Source organism: Pristiophorus japonicus, unplaced genomic scaffold (assembly GCF_044704955.1).
Source record: "Pristiophorus japonicus isolate sPriJap1 unplaced genomic scaffold, sPriJap1.hap1 HAP1_SCAFFOLD_283, whole genome shotgun sequence".
In the NCBI taxonomy this organism is placed as follows: Eukaryota; Metazoa; Chordata; class Chondrichthyes; family Pristiophoridae; genus Pristiophorus; species Pristiophorus japonicus.
In genome coordinates, this window is record NW_027252593.1 from 824,290 (window position 1) to 843,083 (window position 18,794).

The 18,794-nt window shown below is 42.8% G+C and overlaps 1 non-coding gene and 1 pseudogene across 1 annotated transcript; both read right to left on the reverse strand.

Annotated features, from left to right (window-relative positions):
- Positions 1–314: 314 nt before the first annotated feature.
- LOC139247831 (U2 spliceosomal RNA) lies at positions 315–493 on the reverse strand (annotated as a pseudogene).
- A 2,096-nt stretch (positions 494–2,589) lies between these two features.
- Positions 2,590–2,787, reverse strand: LOC139247832 (U2 spliceosomal RNA). The gene has a single exon (XR_011590971.1). It is a non-coding gene; the product is annotated as a U2 spliceosomal RNA (small nuclear RNA).
- Between the last annotated feature and the right edge of the window lie 16,007 nt (positions 2,788–18,794).

Genomic DNA, 18,794 nt, shown 5'->3' on the forward strand with positions numbered 1-18,794 from the left:
TGCTCAAAGTACCTGGCTGCTGGCAAAAGTGGGACCGTACCCCAACATAAGTTGTTGCCTTTGAGTGGAAGGAAGCTGAAGGGAAAACAATTGAAAAATAAATGCTGCTTTTTCACCTTGGTGGTGCTTGAGTTCAAAACCAACTCAGATTGGGAAGAAAGGCTTCCGTTTACTTTTTATGGGTTTTAATTCAAATACCCGATGGTCTGGAAGTTGTACATTTTTTTTTTAATCCAATTTCTTTCCAGATCAACTCTAACGCCAAAGATCACTTTGCGCCAATTTATTTGATCTTAGGCCAAAAGGCCGAGAGGCGAAGTTGCACCGTTCCTGGAAATATTGCAATACCAGGTCGGTGCATGGAGTGGACGGGGCAAGCCCCTGATCCAGCTCCCTGTCCAAACATCAATTCAATATCATGTCCCCATAGGGGATATTAAACTGATAAGAACAGATACTACACTTGATCTTAGCCAAAAGGCCGAGAAGTTGTTAATTTTTTTAAAATTTCAAAATATACTTTATTCATAAAAAAAATCTGTACAGCACAATCAGTGGCATTTCAGTACATTTCGCTGCGGTCAGCAATCCCATACAATACATCTGGGTGCTGACGGCAGTTTCGTTCGTTACATTTCTTGTTTTTCAGTTCAAGTGCGATTCGGTATAATAAACGGGATACATTGTGGTACATTCACACAAATTACATTTCATGTGTTACAATACAGTGCCCGGAATGGGTGACGGTACATTTACATTTTTTCTTTTCAAACATGCATTTCGTAACACACCTTGCATTGTACACGGCACGACATTGGTGTTTACAGATTTGGTGCTCTATGTACACAAAGAGTAAATTAGAAATACAGCCCGAGGGAGGTTTATGCTGATTCCTGCCCCCGGGTTTTCCGTGGCAGAAGGGCTTTAGACTGTGGCCCTTCCCCACCGTGCCTTTGCGGCGACTGCACCAATTTTCAGTGCGTCCCTCAGCACGTATTCCTGGATCTTGGATTGCGCTAGTCTGCAACATGCAGACGTGGTCATCTTGTTCTGGAAAACCAGCAAGTTTCGGCAAGACCAAAGAGCGTCTTTGACCGAGTTGATGGCCCTCCAGCAGCAGGTGATGTCTGTCTCAGTGTGTGTCCCTGGGAATAGCCCGTAGAGCACAGAGTCCTGTGTTACGGAGCTGCTTGGGATGAACCTCGACAGCAACCACTGCATCTCTTTCCAGACCTGCGTTGCAAAGGCGCAATCCAGAAGGAGATGGGTGACAGTCTCGTCCGCCCGCAGCCGGTCCGGGGGCACCGTGCCGTGCTGCTGAGGCGTCGGCTGTGCATGAACACTCTGACGGGTAGGGCCCTCCTCACCGCCAACCAAGCTACGTCTTGGTGCTTGTGTGTAAGCTCTGGCGATGAGACGTTCTGCCAAACAAGTTCGACAGTCCACTCAGGGAACCACCCGACAGGGTCCACCGTCTCCTTCTTTCGTAGGGCGTCCAGGACCTTACGTGCTGACCACTGTTTGATGGCCTTGTGGTCAAAGGGGTTTCTTTTGAAAAACTTTTCCATGAAGGACAGGTGGACAGGCATGGTCCAACTGGTGGGGGCGTTTCGCGGCAGCATGGCTAGACCCATCCTTCTCAACAATGGGGACAGGTAGAACCTCAGCACGTAGTGACACTTGGTGTTTGCGTACTGGGGGGCTGTGCATAGCTTGATGCAGCCGCACACAAAGGTGGCCATCAGGATGAGGGCCACGTTCGGAACGTCCTTTCCTCCACTGTCCAGAGATTTGTACATTGTGTCTCTGCGGACACAGTCCATTTTGGACCTCCAGACAAAGTGGAAGACGGCTCGGGTGACTGCCGCCGCACAGGAGCGAGAGATGGGCCAGACCTGCGCCACGTACAACAACACCGAGAGCACCTCACTCCTGATGACCAGGTTCTTGCCTGTGATGGAAAGGGAGCGCTGCTCCCAAAATGCCAGTTTCTGTTTGACCTTGGCAATACGCTTGTCCCAGTTTTTGGCGCACGCCCCGTCCGTTCCGAACCATATTCCCAGCACCTTCAGGAAATCTGGCTTGACGCTGAAGGGAATGGAGGCTCGGTCGGTCCAGTGACCAAAGAGCGTGGCCTCGCTCTTGGTGCGATTGACCTTTGCTCCCGAGGCCAGTTCAAACTGGTCGCAGAGATCCGAGCAAAAGACGGCGACGTCGTCCATGTACAGGGAGGTCTTGACCTGAGCGCCTCCGCTGCCTGGGATCGTCACCCCTCTAATGCCCGCATCCTTCCTGATGGACTCGGCAAAGGGCTCGATACAACAGACAAACAAGACAGACGAGAGAGGACAGCCTTGCCTGACTCCAGATCGGATTGGAAAGCTTTGAGTTTCCCACCCGTTGATTAGAACTGCACTACTGATGTCTGTGTAGAGCAGGAAGTTGTTAATTTTTTTAATTGTTTTTATTTATTCGTTGCCAATCTTACCAATTCTTTGTCAGATCATCTTGTCAGATTACAAACGCCAGAGGTCACCTTGCACACATCAAGGATCACTCTGCGCCAATGCTCTTAGCCAAAAGGCCTAGAGCCACTGCATCATTCCTGGAAGTACTGCAATACCAGGTTCGTGCCATGGAGGTGGGTGTGTGCCCCCCACCCACCATCTATTTCCAAAAAGCATAGGAGAACCACCATCCTGATCCAGGGAGAACCACTTTCTGGTCATGGTTACTCCTCTGTCAGGTCAGTTACGCATGATCTTAGCCAAAAGGCCGAGAAGCAGAAGTTGTTAATTTTTATTTTTTTATTTTTTATTTTTTTATTTTTTTTTATTCGTAGCCAATCTTTCCAATTCTTTGTCAGATCACAAACGCCAGAGGTCACCTTGCACACATCAAGGATCACCCTGCGCTAATGCTCTTAGCCAAAAGGCCTAGAGCCCAAGCACCGTTCCTGGAAGTACTGCAATACCAGGTTCGTGCCATGGAGGTGGATGGGTCAGCAACCCCACACACCTCCTATTTCCAAAAAGCATTGGAGAACCACCTTCCTGATCCAGGGAGAACCACGTTGGGGTCATGGTTACTCCCCTGTCAGGTCAGTTACGCATGATCTTAGCCAAAAGGCCGATACCATGAAAAATTACCCATAATTTGACACTAAATTGGTAGCTTTCCTGACACTGGGGTGTCGTGATCACAGAACACTACTTGACTGTCAACGGTTAGCTTGAACACCACTGGAAAACAAATCCTAGAACTTCAATTAAACTATGACTAATATAATGCACAGCCAAGTGCATATAAAAATTAAAAGAATAATTGGAAATGGTAGAACTGCTTGAGAGTAAAGGAGGATGTCTCATTTTGAAGGATGAAGATATTAAATATTTCCATCAGCTTTTGCAAATGATAATGGAACTAGAGGAGGATGTCGAACAATTATTAGAGATAGCTATAGAAAAAATAAACAGAAGAACTCAATATCTGATCCTAGGTTGCATCCTAGGCTTTTACAAGAAGTCGAGAGAGGGAATAGAGGCTCTAGCCACAATTCTCAAATATGTAAATTTTGATGGGGACTGGAGAGTAGCCATTGTTACCACCTTTGTTCAAGGAGGAGAGAACGATAAACGATAATTATAGACCAGTTAGTCCAATATCCGTTGTGGCCAAACTCTTAGAATCCATCATTATAGATAAAATTTAGTGGGTATCTGTATTTGGAAATGCATTGGTTAATCAAGGAAATGCTAGCATGCATTTGTTAAAAGCAGGTTGTATTTGACAAAAGTAATAGAATTTTTGAAGAAATGGTTGGGAACATTCAAACATATAATGGACTGAAAAGGAGCAGTTGGTTTACTGAGCCTGTTCTGTTCCAGCATGCTACAATTTCCACACACCATTCCTCTTCTCCCCAACGCAGTCGTATAATCTCTAGGGACACAGAAAGAGAAATAAAACCATGGATCAATTTAGAAAACACAGAATTATTCTCTGACCCCTAAAATTGCTGAAGCAAATTCCAGGATATCACAATGATTGGGTGACACTACGCCCAAATAATCCACCCATCTTCCATTTGCATCTTGGAGAAACTTGTCCAGCTCCCTTTTTGAATGCTCGCAGGAAATCTGCACTCAGTGCAGCACATGATGGCAGCTTATTTGACAGGTTGACGACTCTGCAAAATGAAGCATTGCTTCAAACCTAGTTCTATGCTTTTGTAAATTATATCGGTATCCTTTAGTCATTCCCTAACTAACCATCTCAAACAGTCTATCCACTTGGACTGAGTTTAGTCCTTCATTATTTTAAGGACCTCAATTATATCTCTGCAAAGTCTACAATTTTCCAAAATAAGATGCCCAGCTCACTGAGCCTGTCTTGGTAATTAAAGGGCCATGAATTGGGTATCAATCCAGTAGTCCTCCTGTGAACCTTTTCCAGAACCTCAATATGCCTCACCATGTGAGGGTACCAAAACTGGGCACAGTATTCTAGATGTGGCCTGATTAAGGCCTTCTACAAAGATAGAATGCTGTTTCTTGTTTCATATTTAATTGTTTTGGCAATGTATCCTAACATTCTATTCACTTTCACAATAGTTTTGCGGCACTGGTCGTGGACCTTCTGTGAATCGTGCACTCTAATGCCAGCCCCTTAACAGTCTTGAGCACAAAACCCTGTATGCTTGTGTGTGTGTGTGACGGGCTTTAATAGAACAAATAGGGAAAGACCATTTCCTCTGAAATTTGATCAATATTTGAAGCTGAGGAAGATACAGATACACACGATAGGCCTAGTGATGTTGTCCTGAGTGGGTGTGTATAACATTAGCAGTTGGTATATTCTAGGCACGTTTATTTGGAGACTTGCTACGCAAGTGTTTTTTAAAAAACTCGTTACTAAGTGTTTCATTTGAGTTTGATCAATTTGCTGACCACTTGCACTGTCACACATTGAATTGGCACTAATTGCACTGTAAAATCAACTTTAGGTTGTGCACTAAAACAATCCGATACCTGTCAACTATATTAATCATTTCAAAGTTGTAAAATATTTATTTATAGCCATATCCCATTAAACACATTCTGCCGTGAGCTTTTATCTATCAAAAAGTTGAAAGTATACCAGTGATGTATAAGGCACTTTATAACCTTCTCTTGAGTTCAACAATTTCAGACCATAACCTCTGCCCCAATTTTTTTGGACAGCAGTTGCTGAGGATTCTCGTATTCCCATTTACACCTCTGGACCTATCTTTTGTTTCTGTACTTGTCCCATTACCATCTTCTTCTGCCCCTTTTGTCATTTAATCTCTCCTGCCTTCCACCCTATCACAGATCTTCCCTTTTGTTCTTTTCTTTCCTCTCCCTTTCCCTGCCTCTGCTTGCTTAAAACCTGTTACATCCCTAACCTTTTGCAGTTCTGATGAAAGATCATCAACCTGAAATGTTAACTCTGTTTCTCACTCCACCGATGCTGCCTGACCTTAGTATTTTCAGCATTTTCTGTTATTTAAGTAGCAAGTTGGATCCAAAATTGGCTCAGAGGCAGGAAGCAAAGGGTAATGGTTGATGGGTGTTTTTGTGACTGGAAGGATGTTCCAGTGGGGTTCCGCAGGGTTCAGTACTAGGCCCCTTGCCTTTTCTGATATACATCAATGATCTAGACTTGAATATAGAGGTTATGATTAAGAAGTTTGTAGATGTTACTAAAATTGGCTGTGTGGTTGATAATGAAGAAAGCTGCGGACTGCAGGAAGATATCAATCAACTGGTCAGGTGGGCAGAACAGTGGTAAATGGAATTTAATCCAGAGAAATGTGAGGTAATGCATTTGGGGATGGCTAACAGGGAAAGGGAATACACATTAAATGGTGGGATACTGAGAAGTGTAGAGGAACAAAAAGGGACCTGGGAGTGCATATCCACAGATCCTGGAAAGTAACAGGCTAGGTAAATAAGGTCGTTAAGAAGGCATACGGAATGCTTGCCTTTATTAGCCGAGGCATAGAATACAAGAGCAGGGGGTTATGCTTGAACTGTAAAATACTGGTGTTCTGGTCACCGCATTACAGGAAGAATGTGATTTGCACTGGAAACGGTACAAAGGAGATTTATGAGGATGTTGCTGGGAGTGGAGAATTGTAGCTATGAGGACAGATTGGATAAGCTGGGTTTGTTTTCTTGGGAATTGAGGAGGTTGAGGGGAGACCTCATTGACACTCAACACATTTAAAAAGCATTTGGATGGGCACTTGAAGTGCCGTAACCTGCAGGGTTACGGATCTCGAGCTGGAAAGTGGGATTAGGCTGGATAGCCTCTTGTTGGCCGGCATGAACACAATGGTCCGAAGTCGTTGGTGTGAGAAATGGAAAAATATCCACTGCTGCAGTAGATGTGGTGTTGGGGCAGGGGGACTCCACATCTGGATCAACTGGTGTGGTAATGCTGGGTACAATCAGTGGATCTTCAGGGTGTAAGGGCTGCTCCAATCTTGAGCACTGACCATCCTTAACAAACATAAATTTAAAAAAAATCTACATTTCTAAATGATGGCCTAGTCTGAGACAAAACTCAAAAACTGACCTGAAGGTTTTCCAGGCACATATATAAAGTTATATCTCTTTAAACTTGCAATTTAGGCTGTTGGCAGTCAAATTCTCTTGAAGTGAACAAATTTTATATTGTGTTCAATAAATACAAATTAAAATAGGTCTGCAGCGGTTGAACCTCCCTTATCCAGAACTCCCTTATCGAGAACCATCCCTTGTCCAGATCCACTGGCCACCAGGTGACACATGCACAGAACTCCGACATGAACAAATTGAAGTCCTTCCTCGCCTCTGACTCCCACAATCGCTGACCTAACCCCGCGATCCACCCATGATCTTCTGCTGCACTCCCAGCCCCAAGCCCCCAGTCCTGATATCCCCTTGCTTAGTACCTATTCCCATCCAATTTAACGTGACCACCCCTCATCTGGAAAAATCCCGTATCCAGAATAGGCCAGGTCCCGAGGGTTCCGGATAAGGGAGGTTATGAACATGCAGTGGTTTGATTGGCAGTAAATGTTATTTTCTGACACTTATCAATAGTTCTTATGATTTGTATCGGTGAATATATTTTACCAAAATACTTTTTACAAAACTGGTCTGTTGGTATTGCTTAAGTTAAGTTCTTGGTTAATGAAGTTAAAATGCATTCTTTTCCATTTTATTATCTAGTTGAATTGTATGACCTCCCCCCATTCTCCTCTCGGCTCAATCCGTGCCTGGGCCTTGCACAGAAAAGTGAGATTCAAAGACCGGTGATTTTTTTTTTTGGCATTGAAATGCTGGAATGGTCCTCCCTGTACACTTAATATCTCCAATCTCCTGTGTGTACATTACGAAGTTGTTCTCCACCACCGCCCCAACCCCCCGCCTCTAAATGCACAACTCTTGCTGGGTTACCCTTTGGTACCTCATCTGTTCTTCATGTGTGAACCTTTGATTATCTATGCTTCCATTCTGGGGCAGTGCGTGGTACAATCCTCAACTGGCACATCAGTTTTATGTGCACTGATTGAAAGGTATCCGTTTGTAGTTTTTATTAGGTCTGCGCAGATCCTGATTTCACCATCTCATGGGGCATGCAGGACCTAAAACTCATGTTGATTTTGGCTATTTTAGCAATGTTTGTGGCCTTCTGTCGAACAAGGATTCAACTCCACAGACTCCTACCTAAGGTACTAATTGCGTTGGCTGTATTTCTTGAGGCCATCATCTATCGGCTCCAAAAGGATTAAAATTCCAACCTGTAGTCATTTTAAATCAGTTTGTCTTTAATGGAGAGACCAGAGCTATATTAGCCAATTGCAGTAATTTTCTTCTATCTGTAAATATGAACTGGATTATCATTGAATAAACACTGCATGATAGCAGCAAATTCTTAAAGATGTGAGCGTATCTTTCACGGAGATTTTTTTCCTGGAGAAAAGAAATTGATATGAAATAAAAATACCAACTATTGGAAAATCACAGCAAGTCAATCAGCATCTGTGAAGAGAAATGACAGCTTATATTTTGGATATGTAGCTTTTATCATTGTGCTTTGGGTCTCATTCATTGTGTGGAGACATAGCTTAGAAACATAGAAAATAGATGCAGAGGAGTAGGCCATTCGGCCCTTTGAGCCTGCACCACCATTCAATATGATCATGGCTGATCATGCAACTTTAGTACCCCATTGCTGCTTTCTCTCCATACCTCTTGATCCCTTTAGCCGTAAGAGCCACATCTAACTCCCTTTTGAATATATCTAATGAACTGGCCTCAACAACTTTCTGTGGTAGAGAATTCCACAGGTTCACAATTCTCTGAGTGAAGAAGTTTCTCCTCATCTCGGTCCTAAATGGCTTACCCCTTATCCTTAGACTGTGACCCCTGGTTCTGGACTTCCCCAACATCGGGAACATTCTACCTGCATCTAACCTGTCCAATCCCGACAGAATTTTATATGTTTCTGAGATCCCCTCTCATTCTTCTAAATTCTAGTGAGTATAAGCCTAGTCGATCCAGTCTTTCTTCATATGTCAGTCCTGCCATCCCGGGGATCAGTCTGGTGAACCTTCTCTGCATTCCCTCAATATCAAGAATGTCCTTCCTCAGATTAGGAGACCAAAACTGCACACAATATTCAAGGTGTGGCCTCACCTGTACAACTGCAGTAAGACCTCCCTGCTCCTATACTCAAATCCTCTTGCTAGGAAGGCCAACATGCCATTTGCCGCCTTCACTGCCTGCTGTACCTGTATGCCAACTTTCAATGACTGATGTACCATGCCACCCAGGTCTCGTTGCACCTCCTCTTTTCCTAATCTGTCACCATTCAGATAATCTGCCTTCCTGTTTTTGCCACCAAAGTGGGCAACCTCACATTTATCTACATTATACTGCATCTGCCATGCATTTTCCCACTCACCTAACCTGTCCAAGTCACCCTGCAGCCTCTTAGCATCCTCCTCACCGCTCACAACGCCACCCAGCTTAGTGTCGTCTGCAAACTTGGAGATATTACATTCAATTCCTTCGTCTAAATCATTCATGTATATTGTAAATAGTTGGGGTCCCAGCACTGAACCTTGCGGTACCCCACTAGTCAGTGCCTGTCATTCTGAAAAGAACCCGTTTATTCCTACTCTTTGCTTCTTGTCTGCCAACCAGTTCTCTATCCACTTGGTACATCACTAAACAATAGTTGTTTTATATTGGAATCATTTAAAGATGCTTCACAATGTCTGAAATGGCTTGATATTTGGGAAAACTCGGGTACTTCTGATTTCTGAAGATTAAGTGAAGGCCAGAAGTTCTGTGTGTGTGTGTGTGTGCGAATAAGTTAAATAACATTTACAGGTAAAAATAGTTTTCAGTATTCAAAACAGTTTAACTAGCTGTTTTAAAATGCCCTTATAGCACGCAGGCAATTCAAAATGCAAAAGAATGCATCCACTAACAAAAACAATATAAAGCTGAGATGTCCTTGCTCTGCAGTTATGATGTGGAGGTACTTTTAGTGAAATGAACTGCTGGCTTCAGCAGTCAACATGCTACAGTGCACAACCTCATTTACTGTGTGCTTCTATGTGGAGAAAGCCAGCGTGCGTGCTTTGGGTTACAGTCCTTCGTCAAAGATAACTACTCCGTGGCTCAACGTAATGCCTGAAGGGTCATAAGCAGAGGGCACAGATTTAAGGTGATTGGTAAAAGGACCAGAGGCGACGAGAGGAAATGCTTTCTTATGCAACAAGTGGTTATGATTTGGAATGCAATGTCTGATGGATGGTGGAAAAAGATTCAATAGTAGCTTTTAAAATGGAATTGGATAAGTCCTTGAAGGTGAAAAAATTGCAGGGATATTGGGAAAGAATCGGGTTGTGGCAATAACTCTTACTCTTTTGAAAGAGCTAGCACAGACATGATGGGCTGAATGGCCTCTTTCTGTGCTGCACCATTCTATTCTACAAAATCGACTGGGAAGATTCCAAAAAATGTATGTCACTACAGCTTTAAATGTCAGTTGAGTTAGACTAGCCTTATTTTTCTATCTCTATGATCAGCATCTTTGATATAAGGAGATAAGGGCTAGGAGAATTTTTGTATGTACCTATATAAAAGTAGGGAAGGAAATGATGCAACTGAGCACATACTGAATTGTTCCGTGTGAATATCAAAGTGCAAATGAAGTAGAGGTTGAACATCCGAAATCCGGAGTTCTAAAAACCGGAATTGTCCGAAAACCGGACATTGTACAGAGATTACAAGAGTCGTTTTCTGGAAATATTTCCCGAAAACCGGATTTTTAAGCTGCACATACCTTTTTTCCAAACACTAATCCAAAAAAATATGCAAACCGGCGCGACCCGGCCCAGCGTCAAGGTTTCCGGATTCGGGTCATTGGATGTAATGCTCCGAAATCCAGAAATTCGCAAAACTTGTCCCAAGGGTTTCCGGATGCGGGACGTCGGATTGCCTCTGAAATCTGGAAATACCCGAAAAGCGTCCACAAGGTTTCTGGATTCGGAACGTCTGATTTCTTCTCCAAAATCCAAAAATTCCTGAAACTTGGAATGACTTTGGTCTCGAGATTTAAACATTTACATGATGCATTTAGTGGTTTAAAGTTCCAGTCCCTATTGTCTTTAAATGCAATTTGCATACTGTTCGCATCCACAGTGGAGTGTGTGGTTTGACATCTGCCATGGAATGGTTGGCTGTGGATTTCTGCTGCTCCCCCACAGTTGAGCAATACAGTAAGGTTTGTTTATGCTGCCGTTTTAAAGTCGCAAAGCCTGAGTTGCAGAATAAGTCGAGTTGAGGCTTGACCTGACATTGGAGAGAAGTGGTGTGAGATCCCCGGACCCTCGAGACATTATTAAAGCTACCTCTAACTAAAACATTTGTAGGACACACTTACCATTGCTCTCTAAACATTTAAGTTTTAATTGCTGAGCGGGGAGCTCTGCACGTGTGAGAGAGCTGGCATGCACAGAGTTCCCTCGTGGGCAGAAAAACTGCAGTTGGAGTCGGGTACTATAAACATGGTACTGCCTGGCTGAAAGTGATACTGCAGCCACTGTTCTCTATGAATGTACCATTAATGCTTGGTCTCAACTGCTAGGGAGATATTTTCCCGAAGAAGTGAGATGTGACGACAAGGAGTGATGGTGGATAAGTTGTTGAAGGGAGGTCAAGATGTCAGAAGAGACAAAAATAGGGTGGAGGAAATTGGAATATCGGAGCTCTTGTACTGCAAGATCTAGTTATGATACGGTCACTGCAGGATTATTGAAGAAATATGCATATGAATATTGTGAAATTTTGCGAACTGTATTAACATCTTAATACAACGGAGCAGTTTTTGTAATCTTGCAGGTCAGTAGCTCCATAACCTGGCCATTGTGTTTGTGTTCCTCGTGCCTGGTTCACCAAAGCTGTGTACAAGCATTCTGACAATTGCAAGCTAATTTTTGCACTCAGACTTGTTCACAAAGTGACTCTTCTTGAAAATGATGTGTGAAATATTGTCTCCCCCAGATATTCATGGACTATTCTTTACTATATCTTCAGTTTCTAGATGTTTTTCTATTACGTTTTTGAGTAAAGATTCCATTTATTTTTCCTACCACAGCCACTAAGCTAACTGATCTGTAGTTCCCTGGACTTGTTCCATCTCCCTTTTTAAATATAGGAACCACATTAGCTCTCTGCCAGTCCTCTGGTACTATTCCCTTTCCGGTTGATTTTTATATGTATTAGTGCCTCTGCTATCTCTTACCTAGCTTTTTTTTTTAATGTGTGGATGCAATCCATCTGGACCATGGTTTTATCCTCTCTAAGTTTGGTTAGTTTATCAATTCTCTCCACACTTTCTATCTTGTGTCATTGACTCTTAAATATGTTAGCAATAGTACCTGTCTTGAAGTCACCTCTTGCCTCTGTTAATTTAGCTTTAAACACCTTTAGCTATGTGTTGGTTTTATTCTATCTAAATATCCATTCATATATAGAGATGGATTTTCCTTTGGGATGATTAAATTTGATAATGAGAAATGTTATATTACCAGTTTTCTCTCTCAGGATGCGATTGATTTATTTTTAGATGTATTAATACAAGGGTGAGGTGTAAATGAATTTGTGAGGAATACTATAAAATACCAGCAGTACAAGGGAAACTAAAAATAAATCAAAGGCAGGAAGTTTATAAAAATTAGTGGAGAAAATAATGGGACTTAAGGTTGCTTAATCTCCAGGACTAGCTTAACCTGGGGTGGGATGGTTTCCACCCCAAGACATTAAAATAAGGGAATTACAGAGGCGTTCAGTCATAATTTTCCAAAGCTATTGATTCTGGAATTTCTACTGTTGACTTGCAAAATTGCAGCTGTTACTCCATTATTTAAAGAGGGAGGGAGCCAGAAACGAGGTAACTACAAGTCGAAAATCAGTTGTGGGAAATTTACTAGAATCTCATCAAGGGCAGAGTGACTGAGCATTTCAATAAGTAAGAGCTGATCAGAGAATCAGCATGGCAAGTCAAGACTAATCTAGTTGATTTTTTTTGAAGAGGTCACGAACATGGTGGATAAAGGAATGTCTATGGATGTTATCTATATGGACTTCCAGACATCTGGAATACATTTTTTTTAAATGCCCAGTCACTGTCCCAGATTCCATTAACTTAAAATTAAAAGCTAACTCCTCCTTGAATAACAGAGTAACATTTGCAAGCCAACAGCATAATTCCTGAATCAAGAACATTTGGCTAAGGTTCAGTACAAGAGGTTATCAGCAAAAGTGAAAGCGCATGGAATTGAAGGCAACTTTGTGACATGGGTTGGCAATTAGTTGGGAGGTAGGAGACAGAGTAAGGAAAATGGGAACATACTCTGGTTGGAGGAAGTGAGAAGAGGTGTCTCCCAGGGATCTATGCTGAGGCCTCAGTTTTTCACCATGTTTATCAATGACTTGGATGAAGGAATTGAGTTGTAAATCTAAGGTTACAGATAACACTAAGTTAGGAGATGTCAAGTAATGTGTGCAGATGGAACCAGGAAGTTACAAAGACAGACATAGACAGATTAAGTGGATAAAATTGTAACAAACAGAGTTCAATGTGTGGAAGTATCCAAGAAAGACAAATCAGAAGTGTTTTCTGAATGGTGAGAAACTATCAATTATGAGGATCAGAGGTTTTGATGTCCATTTACACAAATCACTAAACGCTAGTGGACAGGTACAAAAAATAATTACAGGCGAATGGAATGTTGGCCTTTATTTCAAAGGGGCTGGAATACAAAGTGGAGGAAGTGATGCTTCAGTTATACAGCACCTTAGCCAGACCCCCAACTCGAGTACTGTGTTCCGCACTTGCCACCGCAGCTCAGGAAGGATGTATCGGCCTTGAAAGGGGTACAGTGCCGATTCACAAGAATGATACGGCTAAGAGGGTTAGTTTAAGGACAGGCTGCATTAGCTTGGCTTGTATTCCCCTGAATTTAGATGGTTGAAGGGTAATCGAATTGAGGTGTTAAAATGATGAAAAGATTTGGTAGGGAAGATACTATGGACTCAAAATTGGCTCACCCGTTTTTTTTTGGCGCACTCATCAGAGAGCCGCCGACTTTGTAGGCTGAAAACGGTGCCGGAACGATGTCTCTGGATTCTGGCCATTCTGTGACCTCTCCCATGGCTTGGCGCGGCGTCGATTTAGGGGGCGGAGCTAGGGCCCTGCGTGAAAAACAGTGGCAGCAGCTCGACGCCTGCGCACTGGAGGTTTTGCAAATGCGCAGTAGCTCCTGCCCCCAGCCGTGCTGCAACGTGGGACCCGATGTGCCACGCCCCATCCCAGGCCGAGTGGCTTCACGGCGTGCACCGGACTGCTGGAATAGTCAGAGAGAGTCAGATCGCTCGAACAGTCGGTTTGAGAGAGAGAGAGCGAGAGTGTCGGCCTGAGAGAGAGCGAGCGAGAGTGTCGGTCAGAGAGAGAGTGCGAGGGTGTCGGTCGGACCGAGAGGGGGAGCGAGGGTGTCGGTCGCCTGGAGCTACTGCACATGCGCGACCACTGTAGCACGCATGTGCAGAGGTCCCGGCACTGTTTTCAGCACAGGGACCTGGCTCCGCCCCCTACAGCTTGTGTTGCGCTGCGCCGAGCTGCAAACAACCTGCAGGGAGCTGGAGAATCTGGAAGGTTTTTTTAGGCGCACTTTGTGGCGCGAAAAACGGGCGTCCAGGTCGGGACTGCGCCGTTCTAGACACGGCTCGAAACTTGGGCCCAATGAGTGGGCAAAAATTTGGCAGATGGAGGTATAATGTGGGAAAATGTGAGGTTATCCACTTTGGCAGAGAAAATAAAAAAGCAAATTATAATTTAAATAGAAAAAAAAATTGCAAAGTGCTGCAGTACAGAGGGACCTGGGGGTCCTTGTGCATGAACCACAAAAAATTAGTATGCAGGTACAGCAAGTAATCAGGAAGGCAAATGGAATGTTGGCCTTTATTGCAGGGGGGTGGAGTATAAAAGCAGAGGCCCTGCTACAAGTGTGCAGGGTATTGGTGAGGCCACACCTGGAGTACTGCATACAGTGTTAGTCTCCGTATTTAAGGAAGGATATACTTGCATTGGAGGCTGTTCAGAAAAGGTTCACTCGGTTGATTCCGGAGATGAGGGGAGGGTGTTGACTTATGAAGATAGGTTGAGTAGGTTGAGCCTATACACATTGGAGTTCAGAAGAATGAAAGGTGATCTTATTGAAACATATAAGATAATGAGGGGGGTAGACATGGTGGACGCAGAGAGGATATTTTCACTCGTAGAGGAAACTAAAACTTGGGAGCATTGTCTCAGAATAAGGGGCCACCCATTTAAAACTGAGATGAGGAGGAATTTCTTCTCTCTGGTTGTAAATCTGTGGAATTCTCTACCCCAGAGAGCTGTGGAGGCTGGGTCATTGAATATGTTTAAGGTGGCGATAGACAGATTTTTGAGCGATAAGGGAATAAAGAGTAATGGGGAGTGGGCAGGGAAGTGGAGCTGTCCATGATCAGATGAGCCATGATATTAAATGACCTACTCCTGCTCCTAGTTCTTATGTTGGTAGATACCTATACTTTACTGCCATTACTCCAGATATTTTGGCGACTGTATTTAAGACTACTCTTGTTGGTTGGTCTTCTGCTCTGCCTCAAAATGATCTTCACTGTTCCTTGTATGTAGGTTAAATTTTTAAGGTGTGCCCAGGTTAACGAACGTAATCTTTCTTCAGATTTCTTTGATGCCTCCGCAGAATTCTTGCATCTTCAAAAGCAACAGAGAAATATTAACATTATTTTACTATTTAACTGCCAATCAAATGTTATTGAATAGTAGATAAATAAGCAAGTAAATAACAGTAAAATATGTATATTTACAATAGCTGTTAGACTGCTAACTTGAAAAAAGGAAAATAAATGTTCGTGATTTCTATATTAAGCTAATAATTTTATCATTAACTTTTATATATGTGTAGTTCTTATAGTACTAACTACCTATCTAGTCTGACTAATTTGTCTCTTTGAAGTGTTAGACTAATTGTCCCTGATTTGAACAGTCTAAGCTAATTAAAACCTCCCTTTATGATAAACTCTGGACTGCTAAAAAGCTCTCCAGCAGGCCATGCTCCTCCGTATGTATTGGGATGCTTGTTGTGTCTGTAATGCTGCTGGATTTTAATCTGTGCTGTTTCCTCATTGGATCACAGCAAGTTCAAGTGGAGTGAGATATACCATGAGTCGAAGGCTTTCTTTAAATCTGCAATTCAAGTAGAGGCCAGTTTGTCACAGTGAGGCCTTACTGAATTGAGTACTATGAGGAATGGTTAAAGAAATTGTTTTAAACAAAAAGTGGATGCTGAAAATTCTCAGGTCAGTCAACATCTATGGAGAGAACAAACAAGTTAACGTTTCAAATGTGGACTCTGTCAGAACTGGAGGAAGGTCAAAGGGATCCACATCTGAAACGCTAACCTGTCTGTTCTCTCTACGATGCTGACTGACATGAATGTTTCCAACATTTGCTGTGTTGCTTAAGTAAACCGTTTTGACTCCTTGAAAAATGAGATTTCAGTTAGATGCGATAGTAGTGCATGAAATTCTCATCCTATGTTCAGTTGCAAACACGATGCCTTTCCAAACTTGGTTTGTGTCTGCAGAGAACATTTTGAGCTATGTAACACTGGATAAAGTACTAGCAGTTGTAGGTATGTTATTGTTGGTTGTAACTTGAGTTAAGAAACATATTGGTTGAAATGTGTTTTTTTGGCATTTTATTTTTACAGGCGAGATAGTGGGAGGGGAGGGGAGAGCAAGAATGCACCAAATAGTTTAGGGGGATTCCAGAGTTGCTTGCTTCTGCTGATGGTTGATGTTTTTGTTAAGCTTTTTTGTTGTCTTACATTGTAAACAAAATGGGACTCTTCATTTCTATGGGGTTGAAATTATTTAGTGCTTCTCTCAACAAATCAGTTTCTGATGGGACAATAATAAAATTAAGGTCAAGATTCTCCTACAATTGGGAAGTGTCTGTTATAAGACATATCCCTCCTCACAGCTGGGTCTCTTTTATGCCAATATTGATGCGGAATTTTGCTCATAGTGGGAAATGGGAGTCTTGCTTCTTTCTCCTACCTTGCCTGAATAAATCTGCTCATTGACTATAAATATAGCAAAGGGTGATTTCTTGACCATTTAATATATTAACTCACTTTACTGCCTCGAATTGAAAATGTGAAGGTTGAGACACTGAGCTAGGAAGAATTGAAGGGAATTAAAAGTTTTAAAGGCACTTATTCAGTAAAATATTCCATCGGCAGTAGGCGTGTGGTATATCCAAGAAACAAAAGGATACAAACTTCATGGCTGATGGTGTTCAGGTGCCAACTTTGCCTGGGTTTGAAGAGCATTCATTGAAGGTATCACAAACTGTGGGACCCTCCAACAAGCACAATTATGCGCTGGTGAAGTAAAAACGGGAGAGCAACACTTGTAGCTCGTGGGTTAGCACTTGAGTGTTGCTCTCCTGACAGCCCAGTGTTAACCGAAAAGTACATTGAGACTTGACTTTTTGATCTTAGACCCGAAAAATGGATTCCCAAATTAACGTTCAACCCGATTTTGACCCAGCACCCTATCATCTTTCTGCAGTTCTGATGTGATGCATACAAATGTGTTCCCTTTTTGGCAGGGAGAGCATTTCATCACTCTACCGATAGGCAGCAACCACATAAAGTGCATTTCAGTTGCCTGCATAATGAACAAATGTCAAACCGAGTTCTATGGGACAAGATATCTGCAAGGTGCTAATGGCCCACATTGGTTCCTTTTAACATAGCTTAAGCTGAAGTATTTCATTTCTTAAAGGATACTTAAAGGGTTGATGGTGGATAAGCAATGGCAAACATTTAAAGATCACATGGATGAACTTTAGCAATTGTACATCCCTGTCTGGAGTAAAAATAAAACTGGGAAGGTGGCTCAATCGTGGCTAACAAGGGAAATTAAGGATAATGTTAAAACCAAGGAAGAGGCATATACATTGGCTAGAAAAAGCAACAAACCTGAGGACTGGGAGAAATTTAGAATTCAACAGAGGAGGACTAAGGGTTTAATTAAGAGGGGGAAAAAGAGTACGGGAGGAAGCTGGCAGGGAACATAAAAACTGACTGCAAAAGCTTCTATAAATATGTGAAGAGAAAAAGATTAGTGAAGACAAATGTAGGTCCCTTGCAGTCGGATTCAGGTGAATTTATAATGGGGAACAAAGAAATGGCAGACCAATTGAACAAATACTTCGGTTCTGTCTTCACGAAGGAAGACACAAATAACAAATGTAACAATTGGGGAAAAAAAATCAGTAAAAGGGAATATTATTTGAATGGGGATAAATTACAACATGCTGAGGTGCAGAGGGATCTGGGGGTCCTTGTGCATGAATCCCAAAAAGTTAGTTTGCAGGTAATCAGGAAGGCGAATGGAATGTTGGCCTTCATTGCGAGAGGGATGGAGTACAAAAGCAGGGAGGTCCTGTTGCAGCTGTACAGGGTATTGGTGAGGCCGCACCTGGAGTACTGCATGCAGTTTTGGTCACCTTACTTAAGGAAGGATATACTAGCTTTGGAGGAGGTACAGAGACGATTCACTAGGCTGATTCCGGAGATGAGGGGGGTTACCTTATGATGATAGTTTGAGTAGACTGGGTCTTTACTCGTTGGAGTTCAGAAGGATGAGGGGTGATCTTTTAGAAACATTTAAAATAATGAAAGGGATAGACAAGATAGAGGCAGAGAGGTTATTTCCACTGGTCGGGGAGACTAGAACTAGGGGGCACAGCCTCAAAATACGAGGGAGCCAATTTAAAACCGAGTTAAGGTACTTCTTCTCCCAGAGGGTTGTGAATCTGTGGAATTCTCTGCCCAGAGAAGCAGTTGAGGCTAGCTCATTGAATGTATTCAAATCACACATAGATTTTTAACCAATAAGGGAATTAAGGGTTATGGGGAGCGGGCGGGTAAGTGGAGCTGAGTCCACGGCCAGATCAGCCATGATCTTGTTGAATGGCGGAGCAGGCTTGAGGGGCTAGATGGCCTACTCCTGTTCCTAATTCTTATGTTCTTATGTTCTAACCTTCCGAATGTACTAGGGGACAGTGGGTCTAGTGAGAAAGAGAAACTAAAGGATATCCTTATTAGGCGGAAAATTGTGTTAGGG